This window comes from Octopus bimaculoides, chromosome 1 (assembly GCF_046866305.1).
Source record: "Octopus bimaculoides isolate indiv1 chromosome 1, ASM4686630v1, whole genome shotgun sequence".
Lineage (NCBI taxonomy): Eukaryota > Metazoa > Mollusca > Cephalopoda > Octopoda > Octopodidae > Octopus > Octopus bimaculoides.
The window spans coordinates 191682058-191690909 of record NC_142928.1 but is presented as its reverse complement, the minus strand read 5'-3'; the positions used below and the strand labels follow the sequence as shown (position 1 = coordinate 191690909).

The window sequence follows — 8852 nt, the reverse complement described above, 5'->3', positions numbered from 1 at the left end:
AATATTCAAGTAGATCTGAATATGATGCAGTGTAAAATATTCAGGTGAGTTTGAATATCTCGCAAACGCTGCGAAAAAGAAAAATCATATGTTTACAATCCAATGGTATAACAGAAAGATTTCTGGCACTATATGTAAATACTCTGGTCGGTGCCTTGAAGAAAATGCAGAGGCCAAGTGTGTTTGCCCATGTGGTCGTAAGTAATTGCTGCGCATAAAGCAATTACGATAAGCTTTAAAAGACATGCTGGATGCGTTGAGTCGCGTAAACATCCTTTACGTACACCGTGACCCAAGCGATCTCGTACAAAGGGGTGGTACTTTTGGGTCTGCTGTAGGCAATATGTGTTTTTTTTTTGTGGGGTCCGGGAGTGGCAAAGGGACTAGGAGTATATGGTAAGCGGTGTTAACAGGTCTGGTCAAGTTAAGCCTTGAAGCGGGTTCATAAGCAGAAAAAACGTAGGGCAGAGCAGTGTGAACTGTTGTTCGTTGCAGAACTAGAAGACAGAAACGATTTCGCTAAATACAGCTTAAGTTTGGCACAGATCAGGAAATAATTACTGATGGCACAAACACTAGGGTACATGTGAGATATTTAATGTATGTATGCATGATTGTTGTAACGTTGTTTAAGTTAAGAAGCAAACTGAAGAAAAGGTTGAGTGTTCTGGAAAAAAAAATTATAAAACCCAACTCGTCTTCATCGTGTTATATACTCCCTTCTGTCGTTTACGCATCATTTACCAAGCACTCACATCCCAGATGTGAATGTTTAATGGATGATGTGTAAACGACAAAAGAGAAAGTAACACTATGAAAACGTGTATGCACATAAATCGAACTCCAGCTGCATTTGGATCTGCAGGTTATGAACGAAGTATTATGCAGAAGGTGGACGCAGCAAAACAAACATTGCTATGCTGTTACTTTTATGCATGTGTTACCACGTATTCGACATGAAGTTTGTTGGCTGAAAACAACTGTCAACTGAACGAAATGCAGAACCAGTTGTTGTTATATTTATGAATTGGAAGCGTGCAGGAGAACGCGTACGAAAAAGAGCGTACAGGAAAAGGACATGAATATTCGAGTTGTTGCATGTGAAGAAGAAGAGTGTTTGCGTTCATAGCAAAATTAAAGTAGGTGCGTGCACAAACGAGGCAAAACACTAAAATGAAAAATAAAAGCAAACAATGTAAACAAATGAAAGAAAAACAAAAACAAATTGTCCAACATGCAGAGCGTTTGTTGCTGGAAAACTGGTGCTGAAATGGAAAATTATAAGAACATATGGAAAAGTCTATGGACGCCGATGGAATCCAGATATACAAATGTTCACATGGAATCCAAGGGAAGGAAGCTGGTTCTGCATCTCAAGACGGGTGGTGAATTTTGTGTGTCTTCCATGTGTTTCCATAATTTAGGCGGTGAAGTCGTTATGAGTGCTAAGCAAATGCATTTTCGAAGAACATTGCCGTGGTTGTTGTATTCTTGCAGATTTTTGCAAAATAAGTGCACCAAGCTACACCTATTTTGTAGGCTGTGAGCTGCATATATTTTCAACGTCAGATATCGTATGTTGGAAACTGGGTTGCGTAGTTCGTTTCGCTCGGAGGTTAAAAACTTAACAAGATTAATTTAACTATGATAAACAAGTCTAATGAAAAACAAGAGTAATCTGTCCTTTATGTTCACCATCTGATTTATTATCAATACTTGAAAGTGGAAGACGACCGTTCCAAGAAAGAAAATCACAAACTATGCCGGAAAAATAAGATTACTGTTGTGGCCAGATTTTGTAAAAGAATGATGTGATTGCCTTAGTAATATAGTAGTATACCTTGCGTAACTGCACGTAGACATAAGGGAGATGTAGAGAAAGGGAGAGAGAGGTTGAGTGAATAAATGGGAGTTTCCCCGTCATGGTTGATTTTAAAGTTAGTAGTTTCATCGCTGGGCATTATAGAATGTTCGTGCTGGTCAGTCTAGTTGTCGAACAGCTGATATTGAACTTGACACATGACTGTGCCTCTCTTCAATCTGCCAAGCTCTATATGACACTGTCCTTATGAACCTCAGTCTGTTGTTCACCATTGTTTCATAAGTTATGCTTAGCTGAATTAATGTTTCAGTCTATATCTTGTGATTCATCAAAATTTTTGTTGATAGCAATCTAAGAGAGTCTGATGTGCAGATGTTGAGCTTCTGATGTCATCACACAGGAAACCCTGAAACTGTTGTATCTGTCCCTGAAAAGATAAAAGGCTAATTTGATTTAAGTGGGATTTGAACCCAGAATCGGAGTCGGATCGAATACAACCAACACTCTAATGAAATAACCCTGCCGATTCACATGACTCCCACCTCCACATGTATGTATGCATGAATGTATGTATGTTTGTATGAATGTATATGTGTGTGAATGTATGTATGAATGAATGTATGTATTTGGTAATTTGATATATCTACATTTATCTAAGGTTGTTCAAATGCTAGTGACTGATTTATTTATCTTAGGTAATTTTTCTCCAAATATATATATATATGTGTGTGTGTGTGTGTGTGTACATACCTGTGTGTTTGTGTTGTGTGTGTGTATTTATATATCAGTATGTATTTATTGTGTGCGAGTGTGGAGAGAGAAAGAGGAAGAGAGTGAGAGAAAGAGAAGAATAAACAAAAAAGAGTGTGAGAGAAATATGACATCAGGAGATGATGGCAAAAACAAACCAATTTAACCGATACAATCATAAAAGGAATAAAAAAGCAAACAAACAAACAAAACCAGATTCCATTCAAACGAAGTGAAATACTGACAATACGCAGGAATCAAAAGACGAGAATGACTTTGACCTAAGACAACCACAGTTGTATCAAGTTTATTGTATTTTAGAATCGCTATATTGAATTTAGTAGCCAAAAACAAAATAAACCAGCTTCGTTGATAGCATAGCCTCCCACTATAACGATTTTGGTCCAGCAGTGGACAGAACGCCCTGCAGTATTTAGGGTGTTTCCTTTTTGTTTATTTTAAAACATATTTATGTTTTTATCCCACCACAGTTGACTTTGCTTTTTATCCATGTGAGGCCGGTAAAATTTAAAAAAAGGTACCAATCAAATACTGGTATCGATATAATCGATTGTTTTGTCTCCCAAAATGCGTGGCCTTGTACCTATGTTAGAAATCAATATTTATAAGTTTTTCTTTGTTCTGTTTTTCTCCCCTGTTTTAAGAGCTAACCTCTGTTTCTTTTTTGTATCTGTTTCTGGTGATAAGATTATTACTAGGGAAAAATATTCTGTATTGATTTCGTTTTATTTTCTGTAACATTTCCTATAAATAAATATAATATTGTTCGGTTTACCTTGAAAGAATTCCGAGAATTTGATAAACTATTCTATTATTGAACATTCTCTGGAGATTAGAACATTCACGAAACACGTGTTTCGGGTCAATAATCGAAACCTTTGTAGCTACCCTGATTATTCAGATGTGAATTTCTAATCCTCTGTAGAAAGACATTTTGAATTTTCTCTCGTTCCTAAACAAGTCTCCATAGGCTAAACAAATACAGCTATTCTATTTTAATTCTGCAACAAATCTGATTCTTTTTTGTCATTCTGTTTTACCATGTGCAATAAAACTGTAGTACACTCCAGGTAAAAAAGTATAACGCAGAATGATTGACTTGACATTTTCGTTTTCAAATGCATTTATTTGTAAATAATCTAATAGTCGTATCAGAAGATAAAAACAATAGAAACACTGGTAGCTTTACAGTCCAGGTTAGCATGTTGTCAAAAAAAGGAAACCTGATGTAAGATTCTTACAAATGTAAGTACAAGATTAGCTGGGGGGTTTTTTTGTGGAGAAGGTGTAAGAGGTTGAATTCTATTGGCACTGGAAGGGTGTCACACACTTCCTTACATCAATGGGTTTTTTTTTAGGAAAATTAGCAGAACAAGAAAGTATTTTAACAAAAGCAATATTTTATTCGGTATGTACAAAATGTACAACTCGAGACAATCAGTAGCCAGGTCTGGAGTGGAAACAGCAAGGTCGGTATTAAACTTACTTTATGAAGACAATATTATACTTGGAACAAACGGTGGTCAGGTGAGGTGTAGGATCAGCAAAGATAGAGTTAATCATTCTTCATGGAACTCCATTAGGAATCAGAGCTGGTCAAATTCCAAGCCTCCGGGACAAGAGCGTAGGCGAACTCAGAGCTGCTAAACACACGTCTACAAGGTTCAGCGGTTGCGTCTCGATTCAGAAACGCAAGAGAACTTTTTACCCGCCAGTTTTCTGCGCATACGCACGAGGGAACTTCCGGCAGGCCTTCCTGAAGATTTCAACCCTGCGCATGCGTGCTGAAGACTCTCAAGATGACGTCACTACAAAGGGATCAGTTACTTCGATCGCTGGTACTTGATTTTATCAATCTTGGAGGGACGAGAAGCAAAGCTTGATCTTTGCAGTATTTGAACTCAAAACGTAAAGAATACTGCAAGAAATTTTTACCGACGCTCTTATTTCACAAGCATTTTTATCGATGCTCATGAAATTAACGTGCAAGTGGCTGAGCACTCCACAAACATGTGTACCCTTAATGTAGTTCTCAGGGAGATTGAGCGAGACACAGAATGCAGCAAAGTTGGTAGTTTGAAATACAGGTATTACTTGTTTTTGCCAGCTGAGAGGATGGGGACAACATGAAATAAAGTGTCTTGCTGAAGGACACAGCACGCTGCTGGGAAACGAACTCATGACCTTAAATTCGTAACTGAACACCTTAACCACTAAGACACGCGCCTTTACTATAGAACATAAAATTTAACTTTATATACAGTAATCCCACGCCATAACGCGGTTCACCTATTGCGCCCTCAGTACAACGCGGATTTCTCTGGCTAATATATGCAAATTTATATCGCAGACTCCTCGGTATATCGAAGGTTTCTGTGGCCAATAGGTATTTATATTTTTTTAGATTCCAATTATTTCTGTGATAAAATAAGCATTTTTACGCCTAAAAATTAATAAATTAAAATAGAGTACAGTACTGCACTGTACAAGACATTAATTAAAATATATGAAAAGAAAATACATAGAGTACCGTTTCCTGACTTGACCTTCAACAAATTTCCTGGACAAGTTGTCAGTGTTTCTTGTAATGCACCTTTTACCAAACAGATGTCTCTGACTGGACCTTGTCTTTGTCTAGAATGTCTTTATTGGACGTGACATTAACGCATTTGTGTATCCAGAGCAGAGTGTTTTTGCTGTCGTAGTTTTTCTTCGTACTAAACCTTCGATATCATCGTAATTTTGTTTTAAAATGTTAAGCTGTGTTTTACAATATTTTCAATCCATTTTCTTCTTGTTTGTGTGTATTTTCTGTGCAGCTGTCAAAATTTGTGCTGGCAGGATCAAGGGTGTTTCCGATTGACGTTTTGCAGTGAATGTCAGCTACAAACAAACAAGACCAGGGGACGACAGGAGGGGCGTATTGGTCGCAACCGGAGAGTTAATGAAGAAAACGGTAAGAGGGGTGACATACTGGTGAGTGGCATTTTAGGACCAGCAAATGAAATTTGAACGAAAACAAATTTTTAAAAAAATGCTCACCTTTCTATGGAAGAAACCAAAACGAATTGATTCAGAAAAAATTACAAAACTATTATTCAGAAATGAAAGGATTGCCATGTGCTTCTTGTCACGGAAAATCCAACAATAATGGTTTCTTGTTTAGGTACAAAGCCAGCAATTTTTGAGGGAAGACGAAAAATTACATTTTATTTTATTTTATTTTATTGACTATGGCTGTGTTGGAAGTAGCTTGCTTACGAACTACATGGTTCTGGGTTCAGTCCCACTGCGTGGCACCTTGGGCAAGTGTCTTCTATAGCCTCGGGCCGACCAAAGCCTTGTGAGTGGATTTGGTAGATGGAAACTGAAAGGAGCCCGTCGTATATATGTATGTGTGTATATGTTGTGTATCTGTGTTTGTCTCCCTAACATCGCTTGACAACCGATGCTGGTGTGTTTAGGTTCCCGTAACTTAGCGGCTCGGCAAAAGAGGCTGATAGAATAAGTCCTGGGGTCGATTTACTTGACTAAAGGTGGTGCTCCAGCATGGCCGCGGTCAAATGACTGAAACAAGTAAAAGAGTAAAGAGTATATATATATATATATATATATATATATATATATATCTTCTAAGTGGAAGGAAGGGTGACAATGTTCTTTGTCTATCTCCTTAACTTCTTGGAGATTTTAGGTATAATTATTTTAATGTGTCCATCTTTTCTAATTTAATTAAATTCTATGTCTTTGTGCAGCTGAAGATTGCTCTACATTTTATATTTGATGTAATGATTACATTGTTCAATTAAATGGAGTTGCATGAAACGATCGTACTGCATTACCTCTGGATATCCTTGTTGCTTATTTTGATTTTAATCACCTTACTTTGAAATTGTACGGATAATACCGTACTAAATTCTGATGCCTCAACTCAAGTACCATATTTATCTGAATCTAAATTTGTGTGTGTATATATATATACATATACAGGTTTTTTTCTCAGGTATGAATCTATCAATAACATTTGAAAACGCATACAAAACGGCTAACTTCTTGGACGTTTCTCTGAACCTATCTAACTCGCAACACTCCCCCTATCATAAACCCAACCAGTACCTTAAATACCTCAATATTCAATCTAATCACCACAGATCTACTTTCGATAACATAATCATAGGGATCTCTACCCGCTTATCTGATCTATCCTCTTCTGAAGAAATATTTAACAATCACGCTCCATACTACAACCAAACACTAGCGGCTAGTGGTTTCTTACAACAAATAAAATACATCCATAACACCAGACTTAAACAATTTATATCACAAATCGCACCCCAAAGACATAACATCAATCAAAACCACAACCAACCACCCACATATCCAAGCAGACCCCACAATCACACCTATAACACTAGGGCCAAATCTAAGATGTTTAAATCAGCTAGCCCTACCAAAAGTATAGACAACTGCCCTCCACTTAAACACCTTAATTACAACGTGCACAGACCCCCCCCCCCCAAAAAAAAGAAGCGGTGGCCACTCCATCCTGTGGTACACCCCCCCATTCTCTCTTAACACTAGGAACCTAGCCAAATCTTTCTTTAAAATACTAGATTCTAACTTCCCACGACAACACAAATACCACTCTATATTCAACAGATCCACTTTAAAATTATCGTATTCTACCACTCCTAACTTTGAATCTATTATAGCAGCTTCTAACAAACATATACTCTCGCTCTATTACCAAAACCTAAGCAATCGTAACTATGTTAGCACCAGCACCCGACCCACACATACACCCAACACGGACATCAATATACGTTCTTCTAACACTAACGCTCGTACACTGGAACAAAACCACAATGGATCCCAACCCATTAATATTCTAGACAATAACAATACCAATAATAACACTGATAGGACAAATAGCCATAACAATAATTCCACTGATCTAGATTCCTACACATCCCCTAATAACATATCCTCCAATAATAATAACTCAACCACAAGCATACGCAACCCTCTAGCCTCCTACACTTGTAACTGTCGCTCCGGGACTATCTGTCCGCTTCAAACACATTGCGTAAGATACAATGTAATATATAAATGCACCGTGAAAAATCTATTACATAACTCTACTGCCACGTACATTGGTGCAACTATAAACTTTAAACATCGCTACGCAGCCCATTTGCACTCTTTTAGATACCACAAACACAGTAAATCTACAACATTAGCCAATCATATTCATCACCTCAAAAACAAAAATACCCAATACACCTTAAAATGGTCCATCTTAGTTTCTGGAACTCCATACCAGGGCCAGCGCTCCAATTGCAAGCTTTGCCTAACGGAGGCGTTCCATATTTTAAAATACAATTCTCCCACTCTACTTAATCGATATAACGAAGCGTTTAGCAACTGCAACCACCGCTCTTTTCACACATTTAGGTTCTATCACAAGCAAAATTGCACAAACGATCACACAACCCCCCACAGGCAACCTATTCAACCTGGCAAAAACATCCATCTTTCACCATCTTTTGAATAGGATTATTTCCTTTCGATCATCTCACCACACATATACCAACAAATCGATTTCTTCTATTCTCAAATTCACAAGAACACCACCTACGCATACAGACTACGTCACTTCTTTCAATCCCTTTCCACCGTCTATAAATAGGCTTGGCAGCATCCTAAAATATGATACTACTAACTACCTTTCCCACCCATCCCTTCCTTTTATCTCTGTCCTTGGTTTATCACTCATACCCCCACCACCTATATACTACACACACGCATTCCTTCCTACTCACTAGACCTTTTAACCTCATCCCCCTATTCCTCCTTCACTCTATATACTCATCCCCTCTACCCTGTTAAGACCAACTGACCATAAATATATCGCTACCATCCTCCGCCTCTATCTCTCCTCTATCCCCTTTCACATTCTGTCTTCATGACTTGACCTAATTACTGCTCACTTTTCACTTGACTTGGCCATTCTTCAAGTAAACAAGCAAAAATCCATCGCAATATGGAATATATGTACCTCTGCTATCTATGCTATATCAACTTTCGCTCCAACATAAATTTCCGGATTATCCACACAAGGATTACTTTGCAGATTTCTACACGGATATTTACCACTGGAATGAAACTACACTTCAAGTACTGTTCTCTCTTTTTTCAGCACATCACACTCTTTACCACTTCATACTAAAAATATCCGCCTATGGATATAATAATAGAT

General features: G+C 37.7%; 2 long non-coding RNA genes across 2 annotated transcripts; one reads left to right on the top strand and one right to left on the bottom strand.

Moving 5' to 3' along the window:
- Positions 1-1684: 1684 nt before the first annotated feature.
- Positions 1685-4216, bottom strand: LOC149137914 (uncharacterized). Its single transcript, XR_016244610.1, has 2 exons — positions 4080-4216; positions 1685-2249 (listed from the first exon to the last, which is right to left on the bottom strand). It is a non-coding gene; the product is annotated as an uncharacterized LOC149137914 (long non-coding RNA).
- A 626-nt stretch (positions 4217-4842) lies between these two features.
- LOC149137913 (uncharacterized) lies at positions 4843-7100 on the top strand. The gene is made up of 2 exons (XR_016244606.1): positions 4843-4979; positions 5413-7100. It is a non-coding gene; the product is annotated as an uncharacterized LOC149137913 (long non-coding RNA).
- The last annotated feature ends 1752 nt before the right edge of the window (positions 7101-8852 follow it).